We start from the raw sequence: 26,850 nt of genomic DNA on the forward strand, positions 1-26,850 counted from the left end.
TCTCCTGGCACATTCCATTCTAATTTACAACCTAGGAACACGACTTCCAGAAAGGCTCTGCTGCCCTAGTACTCAGATTTGGGAATGGAGAAATGCTGCCTCCTTGTGGCCATTTCCCACAACAGCAGCTTTCAACCCACTGCTAAAGGTCACTAAATATTCACCAACTTGCCATTCTGTAAATGACACCTGCCCTCCAAATAAATCCTGGGATCAAAAATGGAGCAAAAATTTCAAAAGAGGGCAACCTTCCAAGAAGACAATTTCAAGAGCTATGTGGTACTCACAGCTTTTCCTTTAAAGAAGAGGAAAGAAAAAGGTGTGGGAAAATGATATATTTTAGGAATTTTTAAAGACATGCAAACCCAAATTACAAAAACCTATCAGCTCACAGCAGTCAGAATGGCCATCAGCAAAAATGTTTCAAAAAATAAATGCTGAAGGGACTGTGGAGGAATGCGTACACTCGGCCCTAAGGGGGACGTGGTAAGAGCCACTAATGAAAACACGATGGAAGTGCCTTGAAAAGGTAAACACTGAGCTACCCGTCAATCAGTCATACCCGCTGCTGGGCCTATCCCCTGAGAAAATGAGAATCAAAACGTCACAGGCTGGCAATCCTGCACTCCAGCCATATTGACCATAGCCAACATTTGGAAGCAATGAAAATGTCCATCAACAGAGGAACGCACCAAGAAGAACTGTTCCATGTACACAATGTAATATTGCTCCAATAATAAATATAAGGTAAATTTAAAAGACAAACATAAGTAAGGAGACATCAGCATTTGTGGGTTTCTTCAGGCACATTCCACTCTAATTTATAACCGAGGAACACCACTGGCCGGAAGGCCTGTTGCCCTAGTACCAGCATGGGGAACGTAGAAAGACCGCCACCCTCTGGCCGTTACCTGCAAACGCAGGTTTAAGCCTGTGCTAATGGTCACCGCAAAATGTCTTCAGGGAGGTAATGGCCAAAAAATTTTAAAATTATGACATACATACTTTAAGAAAACACTTTGAAGAACTAAGCGGTACTCACAGCCTGAAAAATGAAAAGGACCTGCCTTAAAGCTCAGTTTTAATGGATCATGAGACACATGCAAATTCAGCCACAAAGACGTATCAGCTCACACCAGTCAGAATAACCATCAGTAAAAAACCACAAAGAATAAATGCTGAAGGTGCTGTGGAGAAATGCAAACCCTCCACTTTAAGTGGGATGTAACCTGGAGAGAGCCACTCATGAGAGCAGAGTGGAGGTGCCGTTAAAAGGTAAACATTGAGCTACCGTACGATCCAGAGGCTTATTCCTGGACCTATAACCTAAGAAGACAGAATTGGAAAGAAAGAGGCAGGCAAATCTGCATTGCACAGTATTACCATAGCCAAGATATGGAAGTCACCAAAAAGTCCACGGACAGATGGGTGGACAAAGAAGAACTGCTACATGTACAGATGGATTATGAGCTAGCGATAAAATGAAGCAATGCCATTTGCAGCACCATAGATGACTCTAGAAGTAATCACGCAACTTGGAGTAAGTGAGAAAACGAAAGACCCATATCCTATCATACCACATAGAGGTGTTACCTAAAAATTGATACAAACGAAGATACTTCCACAGAGAAAGGCAATCACAGATTCAGTACAAAAACTTAAGGTTCACCAAATGGAAAGGTGTGAGGATTGGGTACATTACCATATTGAGGTGAACAGAGATATACAAACACACGTGAAATATATAATCACCAAAGACCTACAGAATACCAAGAGAAGACTACTCAACATTGTGTCATAACCTACACGGGAAAAGATTCCAAAGAAGAATAGATATATGTATATGTGTGAAGGAACCACGTCTTGCACACCTAGACCAAACAAACCATTGTAATCGAATTTGCTGTGATAAAGAATAAAAATTTTGTTAAAAATACAAACAAGAAGGAATGACACATACACTTAAAGGGCTTTTTCCCGGCACATTCCATTGTAATTTACAACCTAGAACACGACTTCCATTAAGGCTCTGTTGCCCTAGTGACCAGATTTGGTAAAGGAGAAATGCTGCCCCCTTGTGGCCGTTTCCCGCAAGAGCAGCTTTAAACCCACAGCTACTGGTCACTTAAAATTCACAAGGGCTCAGGGCTGTAAAGGACACCTGCCGTCAAAAATTGTGCTCAGGTGGGGAATGGACAAAAGAAATTCAAAACAGGCGAATGTTTCAAGAAGATAGTATGCAGAGGTAAGTATTCCTCACTCTCTTTAAACAAAAAAACAGGAAAATGGGTAAAAGCTCAACCTCAGGAATGATTAGACTCATGCAATCTAATCAACCAAAAGGTTTCATCTCACACCTGTCGACTGACCGTCAGCAAAAAGTCTACCAACAATAAATGCTGACGGGGTTGCAGAGAACTGTGTAACCTCTAGGTGCTGGTGGGATGGAAAGTGGTTAACAGCCAATAATGACTACTGAAAGGAAATGCGTTGAAAAGTGAAAACTGAGGTACCATTCAATCCAGCAGGCACACCACTGGGCCTCTCACCTGAGAAGACCAGGATCGAAAAGACACAGGCTGCAAATGCTGCACTGCAGCCTTATTCAAAATAGCCAAGATGGGAAGCAACCAAAATGTCCATCAACAGGTGAATGGATAAAGAAGAAGGAGTCCATGTACACAATGGAATATTAGCCATGGAAAACAATGAAACACTGTTCTTTGAGGCACCAGAGATGAGCCTGGAGATAATCACAAAACATGAGGTAAGTCGGAAAGCAAAAGACCTATATCCTATGATATCCCTTAGAGGCGTTATCTAATCACTGACACAAATGAACATATTTCCACAGAGAAAGACACTCACAGACTTAGAAAACCAACTATGCTCATCTAAAAGGAAAGGTGGGGGGAATGGATAAATGAGATTAGTGTTACTATACATATCCAAATACATATTATATACATATTTCAAAACGACCGACCATATAGCAAGGGAGGTCTACAGAACACTCTGTAATATTTTACATGGGAAGAGGATCTGTAGAGTAGACATATATAATGTACAAATGAACCAGATTGTGTACCCCTAGGACAAACAATATTCTAGTCATTACCCCGATTAAAAAAATTAACAAAAACAAGAAGTAATGAGACCTAAACTTATGGGGGTTTCTCCTGGCACATTCCATTCTAATTTACAACCTAGGAACACGACTTCCAGAAAGGCTCTGCTGCCCTAGTACTCAGATTTGGGAATGGAGAAATGCTGCCTCCTTGTGGCCATTTCCCACAACAGCAGCTTTCAACCCACTGCTAAAGGTCACTAAATATTCACCAACTTGCCATTCTGTAAATGACACCTGCCCTCCAAATAAATCCTGGGATCAAAAATGGAGCAAAAATTTCAAAAGAGGGCAACCTTCCAAGAAGACAATTTCAAGAGCTATGTGGTACTCACAGCTTTTCCTTTAAAGAAGAGGAAAGAAAAAGGTGTGGGAAAATGATATATTTTAGGAATTTTTAAAGACATGCAAACCCAAATTACAAAAACCTATCAGCTCACAGCAGTCAGAATGGCCATCAGCAAAAATGTTTCAAAAAATAAATGCTGAAGGGACTGTGGAGGAATGCGTACACTCGGCCCTAAGGGGGACGTGGTAAGAGCCACTAATGAAAACACGATGGAAGTGCCTTGAAAAGGTAAACACTGAGCTACCCGTCAATCAGTCATACCCACTGCTGGGCCTATCCCCTGAGAAAATGAGAATCAAAACGTCACAGGCTGGCAATCCTGCACTCCAGCCATATTGACCATAGCCAACATTTGGAAGCAATGAAAATGTCCATCAACAGAGGAACGCACCAAGAAGAACTGTTCCATGTACACAATGTAATATTGCTCCAATAATAAATATAAGGTAAATTTAAAAGACAAACATAAGTAAGGAGACATCAGCATTTGTGGGTTTCTTCAGGCACATTCCACTCTAATTTATAACCGAGGAACACCACTGGCCGGAAGGCCTGTTGCCCTAGTACCAGCATGGGGAACGTAGAAAGACCGCCACCCTCTGGCCGTTACCTGCAAACGCAGGTTTAAGCCTGTGCTAATGGTCACCGCAAAATGTCTTCAGGGAGGTAATGGCCAAAAAATTTTAAAATTATGACATACATACTTTAAGAAAACACTTTGAAGAACTAAGCGGTACTCACAGCCTGAAAAATGAAAAGGACCTGCCTTAAAGCTCAGTTTTAATGGATCATGAGACACATGCAAATTCAGCCACAAAGACGTATCAGCTCACACCAGTCAGAATAACCATCAGTAAAAAACCACAAAGAATAAATGCTGAAGGTGCTGTGGAGAAATGCAAACCCTCCACTTTAAGTGGGATGTAACCTGGAGAGAGCCACTCATGAGAGCAGAGTGGAGGTGCCGTTAAAAGGTAAACATTGAGCTACCGTACGATCCAGAGGCTTATTCCTGGACCTATAACCTAAGAAGACAGAATTGGAAAGAAAGAGGCAGGCAAATCTGCATTGCACAGTATTACCATAGCCAAGATATGGAAGTCACCAAAAAGTCCACCGACAGATGGGTGTACAAAGAAGAACTGCTACATGTACAGATGGATTATGAGCTAGCGATAAAATGAAGCAATGCCATTTGCAGCACCATAGATGACTCTAGAAGTTATCACGCAACTTGGAGTAAGTGAGAAAACGAAAGACCCATATCCTATCATACCACATAGAGGTGTTACCTAAAAATTGATACAAACGAAGATACTTCCACAGAGAAAGGCAATCACAGATTCAGTACAAAAACTTAAGGTTCACCAAATGGAAAGGTGTGAGGATTGGGTACATTACCATATTGAGGTGAACAGAGATATACAAACACACGTGAAATATATAATCACCAAAGACCTACAGAATACCAAGAGAAGACTACTCAACATTGTGTCATAACCTACACGGGAAAAGATTCCAAAGAAGAATAGATATATGTATATGTGTGAAGGAACCACGTCTTGCACACCTAGACCAAACAAACCATTGTAATCGAATTTGCTGTGATAAAGAATAAAAATTTTGTTAAAAATACAAACAAGAAGGAATGACACATAAACATAAAGGGCTTTTTCCCGGCACATTCCATTGTAACTTACAACCTAGAACACGACTTCCATTAAGGCTCTGTTGCCCTAGTGACCAGATTTGGTAAAGGAGAAATGCTGCCCCCTTGTGGCCGTTTCCCGCAAGAGCAGCTTTAAACCCACAGCTACTGGTCACTTAAAATTCACAAGGGCTCAGGGCTGTAAAGGACACCTGCCGTCAAAAATTGTGCTCAGGTGGGGAATGGACAAAAGAAATTCAAAACAGGCGAATGTTTCAAGAAGATAGTATGCAGAGGTAAGTATTCCTCACTCTCTTTAAACAAAAAAACAGGAAAATGGGTAAAAGCTCAACCTCAGGAATTATTAGACTCATGCAATCTAATCAACCAAAAGGTTTCAACTCACACCTGTCCACTGACCGTCAGCAAAAAGTCTACCAACAATAAATGCTGACGGGGTTGTAGAGAACTGTGTAACCTCTAGGTGCTGGTGAGATGTAAAGTGGTTAACAGCCAGTAAGGAGTACCAAAAGGAACTGCGTTAAAAAGTGAAAATTGAGGTACCACTCAATGCAACAGGCACACCACTGGGCCTCTCACCTGAGAAGACCAGGATCGAAAAGACACAGGCTGCAAAGGCTGCACTGCAGCCTTATTCAAAATAGCCAAGATGGGAAGCAACCAAAATGTCCATCAACAGGTGAATGGATAAAGAAGAAGGAGTCCATGTACACAATGGAATATTAGCCATGGAAAACAATGAAACACTGCTCTTTGAGGCACCAGAGATGAGCCTGGAGATAATCACAAAACATGAGGTAAGTCGGAAAGCAAAAGACCTATATCCTATGATATCCCTTAGAGGCGTTATCTAATCACTGACACAAATGAACATATTTCCACAGAGAAAGACACTCACAGACTTAGAAAACCAACTATGCTCATCTAAAAGGAAAGGTGGGGGGAATGGATAAATGAGATTAGTGTTACTATACATATCCAAATACATATTATATACATATTTCAAAACGACCGACCATATAGCAAGGGAGGTCTACAGAACACTCTGTAATATTTTACATGGGAAGAGGATCTGTAGAGTAGACATATATAATGTACAATTGAACCAGATTGTGTACCCCTAGGACAAACAATATTCTAGTCCTTACCCCGATTAAAAAAATTAACAAAAACAAGAAGTAATGAGACCTAAACTTATGGGGGTTTCTCCTGGCACATTCCATTCTAATTTACAACCTAGGAACACGACTTCCAGAAAGGCTCTGCTGCCCTAGTACTCAGATTTGGGAATGGAGAAATGCTGCCTCCTTGTGGCCATTTCCCACAACAGCAGCTTTCAACCCACTGCTAAAGGTCACTAAATATTCACCAACTTGCCATTCTGTAAATGACACCTGCCCTCCAAATAAATCCTGGGATCAAAAATGGAGCAAAAATTTCAAAAGAGGGCAACCTTCCAAGAAGACAATTTCAAGAGCTATGTGGTACTCACAGCTTTTCCTTTAAAGAAGAGGAAAGAAAAAGGTGTGGGAAAATGATATATTTTAGGAATTTTTAAAGACATGCAAACCCAAATTACAAAACCCTATCAGCTCACAGCAGTCAGAATGGCCATCAGCAAAAATGTTTCAAAAAATAAATGCTGAAGGGACTGTGGAGGAATGCGTACACTCGGCCCTAAGGGGGACGTGGTAAGAGCCACTAATGAAAACACAATGGAAGTGCCTTGAAAAGGTAAACACTGAGCTACCCGTCAATCAGTCATACCCGCTGCTGGGCCTATCCCCTGAGAAAATGAGAATCAAAACGTCACAGGCTGGCAATCCTGCACTCCAGCCATATTGACCATAGCCAACATTTGGAAGCAATGAAAATGTCCATCAACAGAGGAACGCACCAAGAAGAACTGTTCCATGTACACAATGTAATATTGCTCCAATAATAAATATAAGGTAAATTTAAAAGACAAACATAAGTAAGGAGACATCAGCATTTGTGGGTTTCTTCAGGCACATTCCACTCTAATTTATAACCGAGGAACACCACTGGCCGGAAGGCCTGTTGCCCTAGTACCAGCATGGGGAACGTAGAAAGACCGCCACCCTCTGGCCGTTACCTGCAAACGCAGGTTTAAGCCTGTGCTAATGGTCACCGCAAAATGTCTTCAGGGAGGTAATGGCCAAAAAATTTTAAAATTATGACATACATACTTTAAGAAAACACTTTGAAGAACTAAGCGGTACTCACAGCCTGAAAAATGAAAAGGACCTGCCTTAAAGCTCAGTTTTAATGGATCATGAGACACATGCAAATTCAGCCACAAAGACGTATCAGCTCACACCAGTCAGAATAACCATCAGTAAAAAACCACAAAGAATAAATGCTGAAGGTGCTGTGGAGAAATGCAAACCCTCCACTTTAAGTGGGATGTAACCTGGAGAAAGCCACTCATGAGAGCAGAGTGGAGGTGCCGTTAAAAGGTAAACATTGAGCTACCGTACGATCCAGAGGCTTATTCCTGGACCTATAACCTAAGAAGACAGAATTGGAAAGAAAGAGGCAGGCAAATCTGCATTGCACAGTATTACCATAGCCAAGATATGGAAGTCACCAAAAAGTCCACGGACAGATGGGTGGACAAAGAAGAACTGCTACATGTACAGATGGATTATGAGCTAGCGATAAAATGAAGCAATGCCATTTGCAGCACCATAGATGACTCTAGAAGTAATCACGCAACTTGGAGTAAGTGAGAAAACGAAAGACCCATATCCTATCATACCACATAGAGGTGTTACCTAAAAATTGATACAAACGAAGATACTTCCACAGAGAAAGGCAATCACAGATTCAGTACAAAAACTTAAGGTTCACCAAATGGAAAGGTGTGAGGATTGGGTACATTACCATATTGAGGTGAACAGAGATATACAAACACACGTGAAATATATAATCACCAAAGACCTACAGAATACCAGGAGAAGACTACTCAACATTGTGTCATAACCTACACGGGAAAAGATTCCAAAGAAGAATAGATATATGTATATGTGTGAAGGAACCACGTCTTGCACACCTAGACCAAACAAACCATTGTAATCGAATTTGCTGTGATAAAGAATAAAAATTTTTTTAAAAATACAAACAAGAAGGAATGACACATACACTTAAAGGGCTTTTTCCCGGCACATTCCATTGTAATTTACAACCTAGAACACGACTTCCATTAAGGCTCTGTTGCCCTAGTGACCAGATTTGGTAAAGGAGAAATGCTGCCCCCTTGTGGCCGTTTCCCGCAAGAGCAGCTTTAAACCCACAGCTACTGGTCACTTAAAATTCACAAGGGCTCAGGGCTGTAAAGGACACCTGCCGTCAAAAATTGTGCTCAGGTGGGGAATGGACAAAAGAAATTCAAAACAGGCGAATGTTTCAAGAAGATAGTATGCAGAGGTAAGTATTCCTCACTCTCTTTAAACAAAAAAACAGGAAAATGGGTAAAAGCTCAACCTCAGGAATGATTAGACTCATGCAATCTAATCAACCAAAAGGTTTCATCTCACACCTGTCGACTGACCGTCAGCAAAAAGTCTACCAACAATAAATGCTGACGGGGTTGCAGAGAACTGTGTAACCTCTAGGTGCTGGTGGGATGGAAAGTGGTTAACAGCCAATAATGACTACTGAAAGGAAATGCGTTGAAAAGTGAAAACTGAGGTACCATTCAATCCAGCAGGCACACCACTGGGCCTCTCACCTGAGAAGACCAGGATCGAAAAGACACAGGCTGCAAATGCTGCACTGCAGCCTTATTCAAAATAGCCAAGATGGGAAGCAACCAAAATGTCCATCAACAGGTGAATGGATAAAGAAGAAGGAGTCCATGTACACAATGGAATATTAGCCATGGAAAACAATGAAACACTGTTCTTTGAGGCACCAGAGATGAGCCTGGAGATAATCACAAAACATGAGGTAAGTCGGAAAGCAAAAGACCTATATCCTATGATATCCCTTAGAGGCGTTATCTAATCACTGACACAAATGAACATATTTCCACAGAGAAAGACACTCACAGACTTAGAAAACCAACTATGCTCATCTAAAAGGAAAGGTGGGGGGAATGGATAAATGAGATTAGTGTTACTATACATATCCAAATACATATTATATACATATTTCAAAACGACCGACCATATAGCAAGGGAGGTCTACAGAACACTCTGTAATATTTTACATGGGAAGAGGATCTGTAGAGTAGACATATATAATGTACAAATGAACCAGATTGTGTACCCCTAGGACAAACAATATTCTAGTCCTTACCCCGATTAAAAAAATTAACAAAAACAAGAAGTAATGAGACCTAAACTTATGGGGGTTTCTCCTGGCACATTCCATTCTAATTTACAACCTAGGAACACGACTTCCAGAAAGGCTCTGCTGCCCTAGTACTCAGATTTGGGAATGGAGAAATGCTGCCTCCTTGTGGCCATTTCCCACAACAGCAGCTTTCAACCCACTGCTAAAGGTCACTAAATATTCACCAACTTGCCATTCTGTATATGACACCTGCCCTCCAAATAAATCCTGGGATCAAAAATGGAGCAAAAATTTCAAAAGAGGGCAACCTTCCAAGAAGACAATTTCAAGAGCTATGTGGTACTCACAGCTTTTCCTTTAAAGAAGAGGAAAGAAAAAGGTGTGGGAAAATGATATATTTTAGGAATTTTTAAAGACATGCAAACCCAAATTACAAAAACCTATCAGCTCACAGCAGTCAGAATGGCCATCAGCAAAAATGTTTCAAAAAATAAATGCTGAAGGGACTGTGGAGGAATGCGTACACTCGGCCCTAAGGGGGACGTGGTAAGAGCCACTAATGAAAACACGATGGAAGTGCCTTGAAAAGGTAAACACTGAGCTACCCGTCAATCAGTCATACCCACTGCTGGGCCTATCCCCTGAGAAAATGAGAATCAAAACGTCACAGGCTGGCAATCCTGCACTCCAGCCATATTGACCATAGCCAACATTTGGAAGCAATGAAAATGTCCATCAACAGAGGAACGCACCAAGAAGAACTGTTCCATGTACACAATGTAATATTGCTCCAATAATAAATATAAGGTAAATTTAAAAGACAAACATAAGTAAGGAGACATCAGCATTTGTGGGTTTCTTCAGGCACATTCCACTCTAATTTATAACCGAGGAACACCACTGGCCGGAAGGCCTGTTGCCCTAGTACCAGCATGGGGAACGTAGAAAGACCGCCACCCTCTGGCCGTTACCTGCAAACGCAGGTTTAAGCCTGTGCTAATGGTCACCGCAAAATGTCTTCAGGGAGGTAATGGCCAAAAAATTTTAAAATTATGACATACATACTTTAAGAAAACACTTTGAAGAACTAAGCGGTACTCACAGCCTGAAAAATGAAAAGGACCTGCCTTAAAGCTCAGTTTTAATGGATCATGAGACACATGCAAATTCAGCCACAAAGACGTATCAGCTCACACCAGTCAGAATAACCATCAGTAAAAAACCACAAAGAATAAATGCTGAAGGTGCTGTGGAGAAATGCAAACCCTCCACTTTAAGTGGGATGTAACCTGGAGAGAGCCACTCATGAGAGCAGAGTGGAGGTGCCGTTAAAAGGTAAACATTGAGCTACCGTACGATCCAGAGGCTTATTCCTGGACCTATAACCTAAGAAGACAGAATTGGAAAGAAAGAGGCAGGCAAATCTGCATTGCACAGTATTACCATAGCCAAGATATGGAAGTCACCAAAAAGTCCACCGACAGATGGGTGGACAAAGAAGAACTGCTACATGTACAGATGGATTATGAGCTAGCGATAAAATGAAACAATGCCATTTGCAGCACCATAGATGACTCTAGAAGTAATCACGCAACTTGGAGTAAGTGAGAAAGCGAAAGACACATATCCTATCATACCACATAGAGGTGTTACCTAAAAATTGATACAAACGAAGATACTTCCACAGAGAAAGGCAATCACAGATTCAGTACAAAAACTTAAGGTTCACCAAATGGAAAGGTGTGAGGATTGGGTACATTACCATATTGAGGTGAACAGAGATATACAAACACACGTGAAATATATAATCACCAAAGACCTACAGAATACCAGGAGAAGACTACTCAACATTGTGTCATAACCTACACGGGAAAAGATTCCAAAGAAGAATAGATGTATGTATATGTGTGAAGGAACCACGTCTTGCACACCTAGACCAAACAAACCATTGTAATCGAATTTGCTGTGATAAAGAATAAAAATTTTGTTAAAAATACAAACAAGAAGGAATGACACATAAACTTAAAGGGCTTTTTCCCGGCACATTCCATTGTAATTTACAACCTAGAACACGACTTCCATTAAGGCTCTGTTGCCCTAGTGACCAGATTTGGTAAAGGAGAAATGCTGCCCCCTTGTGGCCGTTTCCCGCAAGAGCAGCTTTAAACCCACAGCTACTGGTCACTTAAAATTCACAAGGGCTCAGGGCTGTAAAGGACACCTGCCGTCAAAAATTGTGCTCAGGTGGGGAATGGACAAAAGAAATTCAAAACAGGCGAATGTTTCAAGAAGATAGTATGCAGAGGTAAGTATTCCTCACTCTCTTTAAACAAAAAAACAGGAAAATGGGTAAAAGCTCAACCTCAGGAATGATTAGACTCATGCAATCTAATCAACCAAAAGGTTTCATCTCACACCTGTCGACTGACCGTCAGCAAAAAGTCTACCAACAATAAATGCTGACGGGGTTGTAGAGAACTGTGTAACCTCTAGGTGCTGGTGGGATGGAAAGTGGTTAACAGCCAATAATGACTACCGAAAGGAACTGCGTTGAAAAGTGAAAACTGAGGTACCATTCAATCCAGCAGGCACACCACTGGGCCTCTCACCTGAGAAGACCAGGATCGAAAAGACACAGGCTGCAAATGCTGCACTGCAGCCTTATTCAAAATAGCCAAGATGGGAAGCAACCAAAATGTCCATCAACAGGTGAATGGATAAAGAAGAAGGAGTCCATGTACACAATGGAATATTAGCCATGGAAAACAATGAAACACTGCTCTTTGAGGCACCAGAGATGAGCCTGGAGATAATCACAAAACATGAGGTAAGTCGGAAAGCAAAAGACCTATATCCTATGATATCCCTTAGAGGCGTTATCTAATCACTGACACAAATGAACATATTTCCACAGAGAAAGACACTCACAGACTTAGAAAACCAACTATGCTCATCTAAAAGGAAAGGTGGGGGGAATGGATAAATGAGATTAGTGTTACTATACATATCCAAATACATATTATATACATATTTCAAAACGACCGACCATATAGCAAGGGAGGTCTACAGAACACTCTGTAATATTTTACATGGGAAGAGGATCTGTAGAGTAGACATATATAATGTACAAATGAACCAGATTGTGTACCCCTAGGACAAACAATATTCTAGTCCTTACCCCGATTAAAAAAATTAACAAAAACAAGAAGTAATGAGACCTAAACTTATGGGGGTTTCTCCTGGCACATTCCATTCTAATTTACAACCTAGGAACACGACTTCCAGAAAGGCTCTGCTGCCCTAGTACTCAGATTTGGGAATGGAGAAATGCTGCCTCCTTGTGGCCATTTCCCACAACAGCAGCTTTCAACCCACTGCTAAAGGTCACTAAATATTCACCAACTTGCCATTCTGTAAATGACACCTGCCCTCCAAATAAATCCTGGGATCAAAAATGGAGCAAAAATTTCAAAAGAGGGCAACCTTCCAAGAAGACAATTTCAAGAGCTATGTGGTACTCACAGCTTTTCCTTTAAAGAAGAGGAAAGAAAAAGGTGTGGGAAAATGATATATTTTAGGAATTTTTAAAGACATGCAAACCCAAATTACAAAAACCTATCAGCTCACAGCAGTCAGAATGGCCATCAGCAAAAATGTTTCAAAAAATAAATGCTGAAGGGACTGTGGAGGAATGCGTACACTCGGCCCTAAGGGGGACGTGGTAAGAGCCACTAATGAAAACACGATGGAAGTGCCTTGAAAAGGTAAACACTGAGCTACCCGTCAATCAGTCATACCCACTGCTGGGCCTATCCCCTGAGAAAATGAGAATCAAAACGTCACAGGCTGGCAATCCTGCACTCCAGCCATATTGACCATAGCCAACATTTGGAAGCAATGAAAATGTCCATCAACAGAGGAACGCACCAAGAAGAACTGTTCCATGTACACAATGTAATATTGCTCCAATAATAAATATAAGGTAAATTTAAAAGACAAACATAAGTAAGGAGACATCAGCATTTGTGGGTTTCTTCAGGCACATTCCACTCTAATTTATAACCGAGGAACACCACTGGCCGGAAGGCCTGTTGCCCTAGTACCAGCATGGGGAACGTAGAAAGACCGCCACCCTCTGGCCGTTACCTGCAAACGCAGGTTTAAGCCTGTGCTAATGGTCACCGCAAAATGTCTTCAGGGAGGTAATGGCCAAAAAATTTTAAAATTATGACATACATACTTTAAGAAAACACTTTGAAGAACTAAGCGGTACTCACAGCCTGAAAAATGAAGAGGACCTGCCTTAAAGCTCAGTTTTAATGGATCATGAGACACATGCAAATTCAGCCACAAAGACGTATCAGCTCACACCAGTCAGAATAACCATCAGTAAAAAACCACAAAGAATAAATGCTGAAGGTGCTGTGGAGAAATGCAAACCCTCCACTTTAAGTGGGATGTAACCTGGAGAGAGCCACTCATGAGAGCAGAGTGGAGGTGCCGTTAAAAGGTAAACATTGAGCTACCGTACGATCCAGAGGCTTATTCCTGGACCTATAACCTAAGAAGACAGAATTGGAAAGAAAGAGGCAGGCAAATCTGCATTGCACAGTATTACCATAGCCAAGATATGGAAGTCACCAAAAAGTCCACCGACAGATGGGTGGACAAAGAAGAACTGCTACATGTACAGATGGATTATGAGCTAGCGATAAAATGAAACAATGCCATTTGCAGCACCATAGATGACTCTAGAAGTAATCACGCAACTTGGAGTAAGTGAGAAAGCGAAAGACACATATCCTATCATACCACATAGAGGTGTTACCTAAAAATTGATACAAACGAAGATACTTCCACAGAGAAAGGCAATCACAGATTCAGTACAAAAACTTAAGGTTCACCAAATGGAAAGGTGTGAGGATTGGGTACATTACCATATTGAGGTGAACAGAGATATACAAACACACGTGAAATATATAATCACCAAAGACCTACAGAATACCAGGAGAAGACTACTCAACATTGTGTCATAACCTACACGGGAAAAGATTCCAAAGAAGAATAGATGTATGTATATGTGTGAAGGAACCACGTCTTGCACACCTAGACCAAACAAACCATTGTAATCGAATTTGCTGTGATAAAGAATAAAAATTTTGTTAAAAATACAAACAAGAAGGAATGACACATAAACTTAAAGGGCTTTTTCCCGGCACATTCCATTGTAATTTACAACCTAGAACACGACTTCCATTAAGGCTCTGTTGCCCTAGTGACCAGATTTGGTAAAGGAGAAATGCTGCCCCCTTGTGGCCGTTTCCCGCAAGAGCAGCTTTAAACCCACAGCTACTGGTCACTTAAAATTCACAAGGGCTCAGGGCTGTAAAGGACACCTGCCGTCAAAAATTGTGCTCAGGTGGGGAATGGACAAAAGAAATTCAAAACAGGCGAATGTTTCAAGAAGATAGTATGCAGAGGTAAGTATTCCTCACTCTCTTTAAACAAAAAAACAGGAAAATGGGTAAAAGCTCAACCTCAGGAATGATTAGACTCATGCAATCTAATCAACCAAAAGGTTTCATCTCACACCTGTCGACTGACCGTCAGCAAAAAGTCTACCAACAATAAATGCTGACGGGGTTGCAGAGAACTGTGTAACCTCTAGGTGCTGGTGGGATGGAAAGTGGTTAACAGCCAATAATGACTACTGAAAGGAAATGCGTTGAAAAGTGAAAACTGAGGTACCATTCAATCCAGCAGGCACACCACTGGGCCTCTCACCTGAGAAGACCAGGATCGAAAAGACACAGGCTGCAAATGCTGCACTGCAGCCTTATTCAAAATAGCCAAGATGGGAAGCAACCAAAATGTCCATCAACAGGTGAATGGATAAAGAAGAAGGAGTCCATGTACACAATGGAATATTAGCCATGGAAAACAATGAAACACTGTTCTTTGAGGCACCAGAGATGAGCCTGGAGATAATCACAAAACATGAGGTAAGTCGGAAAGCAAAAGACCTATATCCTATGATATCCCTTAGAGGCGTTATCTAATCACTGACACAAATGAACATATTTCCACAGAGAAAGACACTCACAGACTTAGAAAACCAACTATGCTCATCTAAAAGGAAAGGTGGGGGGAATGGATAAATGAGATTAGTGTTACTATACATATCCAAATACATATTATATACATATTTCAAAACGACCGACCATATAGCAAGCGAGGTCTACAGAACACTCTGTAATATTTTACATGGGAAGAGGATCTGTAGAGTAGACATATATAATGTACAAATGAACCAGATTGTGTACCCCTAGGACAAACAATATTCTAGTCCTTACCCCGATTAAAAAAATTAACAAAAACAAGAAGTAATGAGACCTAAACTTATGGGGGTTTCTCCTGGCACATTCCATTCTAATTTACAACCTAGGAACAGGACTTCCAGAAAGGCTCTGCTGCCCTAGTACTCAGATTTGGGAATGGAGAAATGCTGCCTCCTTGTGGCCATTTCCCACAACAGCAGCTTTCAACCCACTGCTAAAGGTCACTAAATATTCACCAACTTGCCATTCTGTAAATGACACCTGCCCTCCAAATAAATCCTGGGATCAAAAATGGAGCAAAAATTTCAAAAGAGGGCAACCTTCCAAGAAGACAATTTCAAGAGCTATGTGGTACTCACAGCTTTTCCTTTAAAGAAGAGGAAAGAAAAAGGTGTGGGAAAATGATATATTTTAGGAATTTTTAAAGACATGCAAACCCAAATTACAAAAACCTATCAGCTCACAGCAGTCAGAATGGCCATCAGCAAAAATGTTTCAAAAAATAAATGCTGAAGGGACTGTGGAGGAATGCGTACACTCGGCCCTAAGGGGGACGTGGTAAGAGCCACTAATGAAAACACGATGGAAGTGCCTTGAAAAGGTAAACACTGAGCTACCCGTCAATCAGTCATACCCACTGCTGGGCCTATCCCCTGAGAAAATGAGAATCAAAACGTCACAGGCTGGCAATCCTGCACTCCAGCCATATTGACCATAGCCAACATTTGGAAGCAATGAAAATGTCCATCAACAGAGGAACGCACCAAGAAGAACTGTTCCATGTACACAATGTAATATTGCTCCAATAATAAATATAAGGTAAATTTAAAAGACAAACATAAGTAAGGAGACATCAGCATTTGTGGGTTTCTTCAGGCACATTCCACTCTAATTTATAACCGAGGAACACCACTGGCCAGAAGGCCTGTTGCCCTAGTACCAGCATGGGGAACGTAGAAAGACCGCCACCCTCTGGCCGTTACCTGCAAACGCAGGTTTAAGCCTGTGCTAATGGTCACCGAAAAATGTCTTCAGGGAGGTAATGGCCAAAAAAATTTAAAATTATGACATACATACTTTAAGAAAACACTTTGAAGAACTAAGCGGTACTCACAGCCTGAAAAATGAAAAGGACCTGCCTTAAAGCTCAGTTTTAATGGATCATGAGACACATGCAAATTCAGCCACAAAGACGTATCAGCTCACACCAGTCAGAATAACCATCAGTAAAAAACCACAAAGAATAAATGCTGAAGGTGCTGTGGAGAAATGCAAACCCTCCACTTTAAGTGGGATGTAACCTGGAGAGAGCCACTCATGAGAGCAGAGTGGAGGTGCCGTTAAAAGGTAAACATTGAGCTACCGTACGATCCAGAGGCTTATTCCTGGACCTATAACCTAAGAAGACAGAATTGGAAAGAAAGAGGCAGGCAAATCTGCATTGCACAGTATTACCATAGCCAAGATATGGAAGTCACCAAAAAGTCCACCGACAGATGGGTGGACAAAGAAGAACTGCTACATGTACAGATGGATTATGAGCTAGCGATAAAATGAAACAATGCCATTTGCAGCACCATAGATGACTCTAGAAGTAATCACGCAACTTGAGTAAGTGAGAAAGCGAAAGACACATATCCTATCATACCACATAGAGGTGTTACCTAAAAATTGATACAAACGAAGATACTTCCACAGAGAAAGGCAATCACAGATTCAGTACAAAAACTTAAGGTTCACCAAATGGAAAGGTGTGAGGATTGGGTACATTACCATATTGAGGTGAACAGAGATATACAAACACACGTGAAATATATAATCACCAAAGACCTACAGAATACCAGGAGAAGACTACTCAACATTGTGTCATAACCTACACGGGAAAAGATTCCAAAGAAGAATAGATATATGTATATGTGTGAAGGAACCACATCTTGCACACCTAGACCAAACAAACCATTGTAATCGAATTTGCTGTGATAAAGAATAAAAATTTTGTTAAAAATACAAACAAGAAGGAATGACACATACACTTAAACGGCTTTTTCCCGGCACATTCCATTGTACTTTACAACCTAGAACACGACTTCCATTAAGGCTCTGTTGCCCTAGTGACCAGATTTGGTAAAGGAGAAATGCTGCCCCCTTGTGGCCGTTTCCCGCAAGAGCAGCTTTAAACCCACAGCTACTGGTCACTTAAAATTCACAAGGGCTCAGGGCTGCAAAGGACACCTGCCGTCAAAAATTGTGCTCAGGTGGGGAATGGACAAAAGAAATTCAAAAGAGGCGAATGTTTCAAGAAGATAGTATGCAGAGGTAAGTATTCCTCACTCTCATTAAACAAAAAAACAGGAAAATGGGTAAAAGCTCAACCTCAGGAATTATTAGACTCATGCAATCTAATCAAACAAAAGGCTTCAACTCACACCTGTCGACTGACCGTCAGCAAAAAGTCTACCAACAATAAATGCTGACGGGGTTGTAGAGAACTGTGTAACCTCTAGGTGCTGGTGGGATGGAAAGTGGTTAACAGCCAATAATGACTACCGAAAAGAACTGCGTTGAAAAGTGAAAACTGAGGTACCATTTAATCCAGCAGGCACACCACTGGGCCTCTCACCTGAGAAGACCAGGATCGAAAAGACACAGGCTGCAAAGGCTGCACTGCAGCCTTATTCAAAATAGCCAAGATGGGAAGCAGCCAAAATGTCCATCAACAGGTGAATGGATAAAGAAGAAGGAGTCCATGTACACAATGGAATATTAGCCATGGAAAACAATGAAACACTGCTCTTTGAGGCACCAGAGATGAGCCTGGAGATAATCACAAAACATGAGGTAAGTCGGAAAGCAAAAGACCTATATCCTATGATATCCCTTAGAGGCGTTATCTAATCACTGACACAAATGAACATATTTCCACAGAGAAAGACACTCACAGACTTAGAAAACCAACTATGCTCATCTAAAAGGAAAGGTGAGGGGAATGGATAAATGAGATTAGTGTTACTATACATATCCAAATACATATTATATACATATTTCAAAACGACCGACCATATAGCAAGGGAGGTCTACAGAACACTCTGTAATATTTTACATGGGAAGAGGATCTGTAGAGTAGACATATATAATGTACAATTGAACCAGATTGTGTACCCCTAGGACAAACAATATTCTAGTCCTTACCCCGATTAAAAAAATTAACAAAAACAAGAAGTAATGAGACCTAAACTTATGGGGGTTTCTCCTGGCACATTCCATTCTAATTTACAACCTAGGAACACGACTTCCAGAAAGGCTCTGCTGCCCTAGTACTCAGATTTGGGAATGGAGAAATGCTGCCTCCTTGTGGCCATTTCCCACAACAGCAGCTTTCAACCCACTGCTAAAGGTCACTAAATATTCACCAACTTGCCATTCTGTAAATGACACCTGCCCTCCAAATAAATCCTGGGATCAAAAATGGAGCAAAAATTTCAAAAGAGGGCAACCTTCCAAGAAGACAATTTCAAGAGCTATGTGGTACTCACAGCTTTTCCTTTAAAGAAGAGGAAAGAAAAAGGTGTGGGAAAATGATATATTTTAGGAATTTTTAAAGACATGCAAACCCAAATTACAAAAACCTATCAGCTCACAGCAGTCAGAATGGCCATCAGCAAAAATGTTTCAAAAAATAAATGCTGAAGGGACTGTGGAGGAATGCGTACACTCGGCCCTAAGGGGGACGTGGTAAGAGCCACTAATGAAAACACAATGGAAGTGCCTTGAAAAGGTAAACACTGAGCTACCCGTCAATCAGTCATACCCACTGCTGGGCCTATCCCCTGAGAAAATGAGAATCAAAACGTCACAGGCTGGCAATCCTGCACTCCAGCCATATTGACCATAGCCAACATTTGGAAGCAATGAAAATGTCCATCAACAGAGGAACGCACCAAGAAGAACTGTTCCATGTACACAATGTAATATTGCTCCAATAATAAATATAAGGTAAATTTAAAAGACAAACATAAGTAAGGAGACATCAGCATTTGTGGGTTTCTTCAGGCACATTCCACTCTAATTCATAACCGAGGAACACCACTGGCCGGAAGGCCTGTTGCCCTAGTACCAGCATGGGGAACGTAGAAAGACTGCCACCCTCTGGCCGTTACCTGCAAACGCAGGTTTAAGCCTGTGCTAATGGTCACCGCAAAATGTCTTCAGGGAGGTAATGGCCAAAAAATTTTAAAATTATGACATACATACTTTAAGAAAACACTTTGAAGAACTAAGCGGTACTCACAGCCTGAAAAATGAAAAGGACCTGCCTTAAAGCTCAGTTTTAATGGATCATGAGACACATGCAAATTCAGCCACAAAGACGTATCAGCTCACACCAGTCAGAATAACCATCAGTAAAAAACCACAAAGAATAAATGCTCAAGGTGCTGTGGAGAAATGCAAACCCTCCACTTTAAGTGGGATATAACCTGGAGAGAGCCACTCACGAGAGCAGAGTGGAGGTGCCGTTAAAAGGTAAACATTGAGCTACCGTACGATCCAGAGGCTTATTCCTGGACCTATAACCTAAGAAGACAGAATTGGAAAGAAAGAGGCAGGCAAATCTGCATTGCACAGTATTACCATAGCCAAGATATGGATGTCACCAAAAAGTCCACCGACAGATGGGTGGACAAAGAAGAACTGCTACATGTACAGATGGATTATGAGCTAGCGATAAAATGAAGCAATGCCATTTGCAGCACCATAGATGACTCTAGAAGTAATCACGCAACTTGGAATAAGTGAGAAAACGAAAGACACATATCCTATCATACCACATAGAGGTGTTACCTAAAAATTGATACAAACGAAGATACTTCCACAGAGAAAGGCAATCACAGATTCAGTACAAAAACTTAAGGTTCACCAAATGGAAAGGTGTGAGGATTGGGTACATTACCATATTGAGGTGAACAGAGATATACAAACACACGTGAAATATATAATCACCAAAGACCTACAGAATACCAGGAGAAGACTACTCAACATTGTGTCATAACCTACACGGGAAAAGATTCCAAAGAAGAATAGATATATGTATATGTGTGAAGAAACCACGTCTTGCACACCTAGACCAAACAAACCATTGTAATCGAATTTGCTGTGATAAAGAATAAAAATTTTGTTAAAAATACAAACAAGAAGGAATGACACATAAACTTAAAGGGCTTTTTCCCAGCACATTCCATTGTAATTTACAACCTAGAACACGACTTCCATTAAGGCTCTGTTGCCCTAGTGACCAGATTTGGTAAAGGAGAAATGCTGCCCCCTTGTGGCCGTTTCCCGCAAGAGCAGCTTTAAACCCACAGCTACTGGTCACTTAAAATTCACAAGGGCTCAGGGCTGTAAAGGACACCTGCCGTCAAAAATTGTGCTCAGGTGGGGAATGGACAAAAGAAATTCAAAACAGGCGAATGTTTCAAGAAGATAGTATGCAGAGGTAAGTATTCCTCACTCTCTTTAAACAAAAAAACAGGAAAATGGGTAAAAGCTCAACCTCAGGAATTATTAGACTCATGCAATCTAATCAACCAAAAGGTTTCAACTCACACCTGTCGACTGACCGTCAGCAAAAAGTCTACCAACAATAAATGCTGACGGGGTTGTAGAGAACTGTGTAACCTCTAGGTGCTGGTGGGAAGGAAAGTGGTTAACAGCCAATAATGACTACCGAAAGGAACTGCGTTGAAAAGTGAAAACTGAGGTACCATTCAATCCAGCAGGCACACCACTGGGCCTCTCACCTGAGAAGACCAGGATCGAAAAGACACAGGCTGCAAATGCTGCACTGCAGCCTTATTCAAAATAGCCAAGATGGGAAGCAACCAAAATGTCCATCAATAGGTGAATGGATAAAGAAGAAAGAGTCCATGTACACAATGGAATATTAGCCATGGAAAACAATGAAACACTGCTCTTTGAGGCACCAGAGATGAGCCTGGAGATAATCACAAAACATGAGGTAAGTCGGAAAGCAAAAGACCTATATCCTATGATATCCCTTAGAGGCGTTATCTAATCACTGACACAAATGAACATATTTCCACAGAGAAAGACACTCACAGACTTAGAAAACCAACTATGCTCATCTAAAAGGAAAGGTGGGGGGAATGGATAAATGAGATTAGTGTTACTATACATATCCAAATACATATTATATACATATTTCAAAACGACCGACCATATAGCAAGGGAGGTCTGCAGAACACTCTATAATATTTTACATGGGAAGAGGATCTGTAGAGTAGACATATATAATGTACAAATGAACCAGATTGTGTACCCCTAGGACAAACAATATTCTAGTCCTTACCCCGATTAAAAAAATTAACAAAAACAAGAAGTAATGAGACCTAAACTTATGGGGGTTTCTCCTGGCACATTCCATTCTAATTTACAACCTAGGAACACGACTTCCAGAAAGGCTCTGCTGCCCTAGTACTCAGATTTGGGAATGGAGAAATGCTGCCTCCTTGTGGCCATTTCCCACAACAGCAGCTTTCAACCCACTGCTAAAGGTCACTAAATATTCACCAACTTGCCATTCTGTAAATGACACCTGCCCTCCAAATAAATCCTGGGATCAAAAATGGAGCAAAAATTTCAAAAGTGGGCAACCTTCCAAGAAGACAATTTCAAGAGCTATGTGGTACTCACAGCTTTTCCTTTAAAGAAGAGGAAAGAAAAAGGTGTGGGAAAATGATATATTTTAGGAATCTTTAAAGACATGCAAACCCAAATTACAAAAACCTATCAGCTCACAGCAGTCAGAATGGCCATCAGCAAAAATGTTTCAAAAAATAAATGCTGAAGGGACTGTGGAGGAATGCGTATACTCGGCCCTAAGGGGGACTTGGTAAGAGCCACTAATGAAAACACAATGGAAGTGCCTTGAAAAGGTAAACACTGAGCTACCCGTCAATCAGTCATACCCACTGCTGGGCCTATCCCCTGAGAAAATGAGAATCAAAACGTCACAGGCTGGCAATCCTGCACTCCAGCCATATTGACCATAGCCAACATTTGGAAGCAATGAAAATGTCCATCAACAGAGGAACGCACCAAGAAGAACTCTTCCATGTACACAATGTAATATTGCTCCAATAATAAATATAAGGTAAATTTAAAAGACAAACATAAGTAAGGAGACATCAGCATTTGTGGGTTTCTTCAGGCACATTCCACTCTAATTTATAACCGAGGAACACCACTGGCCGGAAGGTCTGTTGCCCTAGTACCAGCATGGGGAACGTAGAAAGACTGCCACCCTCTGGCCGTTACCTGCAAACACAGGTTTAAGCCTGTGCTAATGGTCACCGCAAAATGTCTTCAGGGAGGTAATGGCCAAAAAATTTTAAAATTATGACATACATACTTTAAGAAAACACTTTGAAGAACTAAGCTGTACTCACAGCCTGAAAAATGAAAAGGACCTGCCTTAAAGCTCAGTTTTAATGGATCATGAGACACATGCAAATTCAACCACAAAGACGTATCAGCGCACACCAGTCAGAATAACCATCAGTAAAAAACCACAAAGAATAAATGCTCAAGGTGCTGTGGAGAAATGCAAACCCTCCACTTTAAGTGGGATGTAACCTGGAGAGAGCCACTCATGAGAGCAGAGTGGAGGTGCCGTTAAAAGGTAAACATTGAGCTACCGTACGATCCAGAGGCTTATTCCTGGACCTATAACCTAAGAAGACAGAATTGGAAAGAAAGAGGCAGGCACATCTGCATTGCACAGTATTACCATAGCCAAGATATGGAAGTCACCAAAAAGTCCACCGACAGATGGGTGGACAAAGAAGAACTGCTACATGTACAGATGGATTATGAGCTAGCGATAAAATGAAGCAATGCCATTTGCAGCACCATAGATGACTCTAGAAGTAATCACGCAACTTGGAGTAAGTGAGAAAGCGAAAGACACATATCCTATCATACCACATAGAGGTGTTACCTAAAAATTGATACAAACGAAGATACTTCCACAGAGAAAGGCAATCACAGATTCAGTACAAAAACTTAAGGTTCACCAAATGGAAAGGTGTGAGGATTGGGTACATTACCATATTGAGGTGAACAGAGATATACAAACACACGTGAAATATATAATCACCAAAGACCTACAGAATACCAAGAGAAGACTACTCAACATTGTGTCATAACCTACACGGGAAAAGATTCCAAAGAAGAATAGATATATGTATATGTGTGAAGGAACCACATCTTGCACACCTAGACCAAACAAACCATTGTAATCGAATTTGCTGTGATAAAGAATAAAAATTTTGTTAAAAATACAAACAAGAAGGAATGACACATACACTTAAAGGGCTTTTTCCCGGCACATTCCATTGTAATTTACAACCTAGAACACGACTTCCTTTAAGGCTCTGTTGCCCTAGTGACCAGATTTGGTAAAGGAGATATGCTGCCCCCTTGTGGCCGTTTCCCGCAAGAGCAGCTTTAAACCCACAGCTACTGGTCACTTGAAATTCACAAGGACTCAGGGCTGTAAAGGACACCTGCCATCAAAAATTGTGCTCAGGTAGGGAATGGACAAAAAAATTCAAAACAGGCGAATGTTTCAAGAAGATAGTATGCAGAGGTAAGTATTCCTCACTCTCTTTAAACAAAAAAACAGGAAAATGGGTAAAAGCTCAACCTCAGGAATGATTAGACTCATGCAATCTAATCAACCAAAAGGTTTCAACTCACACCTGTCGACTGACCGTCAGCAAAAAGTCTACCAACGATAAATGCTGATGGGGTTGTAGAGAACTGTGTAACCTCTAGGTGCTGGTGAGATGTAAAGTGGTTAACAGCCAGTAAGGAGTACCGAAAGGAACTGCGTTGAAAAGTGAAAACTGAGGTACCATTCAATCCAGCAGGCACACCACTGGGCCTCTCACCTGAGAAGACCAGGATCGAAAAGACACAGGCTGCAAAGGCTGCACTGCAGCCTTATTCAAAATAGCCAAGATGGGAAGCAACCAAAATGTCCATCAACAGGTGAATGGATAAAGAAGAAGGAGTCCATGTACACAATGGAATATTAGCCATGGAAAACAATGAAACACTGCTCTTTGAGGCACCAGAGATGAGCCTGGAGATAATCACAAAACATGAGGTAAGTCGGAAAGCAAAAGACCTATATCCTATGATATCCCTTAGAGGCGTTATCTGATCACTGACACAAATGAACATATTTCCACAGAGAAAGACACTCACAGACTTAGAAAACCAACTGTGCTCATCTAAAAGGAAAGGTGGGGGGAATGGATAAATGAGATTAGTGTTACTATACATATCCAAATACATATTATATACATATTTCAAAACGACCGACCATATAGCAAGGGAGGTCTACAGAACACTCTATAATATTTTACATGGGAAGAGGATCTGTAGAGTAGACATATATAATGTACAAATGAACCAGATTGTGTACCCCTAGGACAAACAATATTCTAGTCCTTACCCCGATTAAAAAAATTAACAAAAACAAGAAGTAATGAGACCTAAACTTATGGGGGTTTCTCCTGGCACATTCCATTCTAATTTACAACCTAGGAACACGACTTCCAGAAAGGCTCTGCTGCCCTAGTACTCAGATTTGGGAATGGAGAAATGCTGCCTCCTTGTGGCCATTTCCCACAACAGCAGCTTTCAACCCACTGCTAAAGGTCACTAAATATTCACCAACTTGCCATTCTGTAAATGACACCTGCCCTCCAAATAAATCCTGGGATCAAAAATGGAGCAAAAATTTCAAAAGTGGGCAACCTTCCAAGAAGACAATTTCAAGAGCTATGTGGTACTCACAGCTTTTCCTTTAAAGAGGAAAGAAAAAGGTGTGGGAAAATGATATATTTTAGGAATCTTTAAAGACATGCAAACCCAAATTACAAAAACCTATCAGCTCACAGAAGTCAGAATGGCCATCAGCAAAAATGTTTCAAAAAATAAATGCTGAAGGGACTGTGGAGGAATGCGTACACTCGGCCCTAAGGGGGACGTGGTAAGAGCCACTAATGAAAACACAATGGAAGTGCCTTGAAAAGGTAAACACTGAGCTACCCGTCAATCAGTCATACCCACTGCTGGGCCTATCCCCTGAGAAAATGAGAATCAAAACGTCACAGGCTGGCAATCCTGCACTCCAGCCATATTGACCATAGCCAACATTTGGAAGCAATGAAAATGTCCATCAACAGAGGAACGCACCAAGAAGAACTCTTCCATGTACACAATGTAATATTCCTCCAATAATAAATATAAGGTAAATTTAAAAGACAAACATAAGTAAGGAGACATCAGCATTTGTGGGTTTCTTCAGGCACATTCCACTCTAATTTATAACCGAGGAACACCACTGGCCGGAAGGCCTGTTGCCCTAGTACCAGCATGGGGAACGTAGAAAGACTGCCACCCTCTGGCCGTTACCTGCAAACGCAGGTTTAAGCCTGTGCTAATGGTCACCGCAAAATGTCTTCAGGGAGGTAATGGTGAAAAAAATTTTAAAATTATGACATACATACTTTAAGAAAACACTTTGAAGAACTAAGCTGTACTCACAGCCTGAAAAATGAAAAGGACCTGCCTTAAAGCTCAGTTTTAATGGATCATGAGACACATGCAAATTTAGCCACAAAGACGTATCAGCTCACACCAGTCAGAATAACCATCAGTAAAAAACCACAAAGAATAAATGCTGAAGGTGCTGTGGAGAAATGCAAACCCTCAACTTTAAGTGGGATGTAACCTGGAAAGAGCCACTCATGAGAGCAGAGTGGAGGTGCCGTTAAAAGGTAAACATTGAGCTACCGTACGATCCAGAGGCTTATTCCTGGACCTATAACCTAAGAAGACAGAATTGGAAAGAAAGAGGCAGGCACATCTGCATTGCACAGTACTACCATAGCCAAGATATGGAAGTCACCAAAAAGTCCACCGACAGATGGGTGGACAAAGAAGAACTGCTACATGT

The sequence above is a fragment of the Eschrichtius robustus genome, chromosome 5, assembly GCF_028021215.1.
Source record: "Eschrichtius robustus isolate mEscRob2 chromosome 5, mEscRob2.pri, whole genome shotgun sequence".
NCBI lineage: Eukaryota > Metazoa > Chordata > Mammalia > Artiodactyla > Eschrichtiidae > Eschrichtius > Eschrichtius robustus.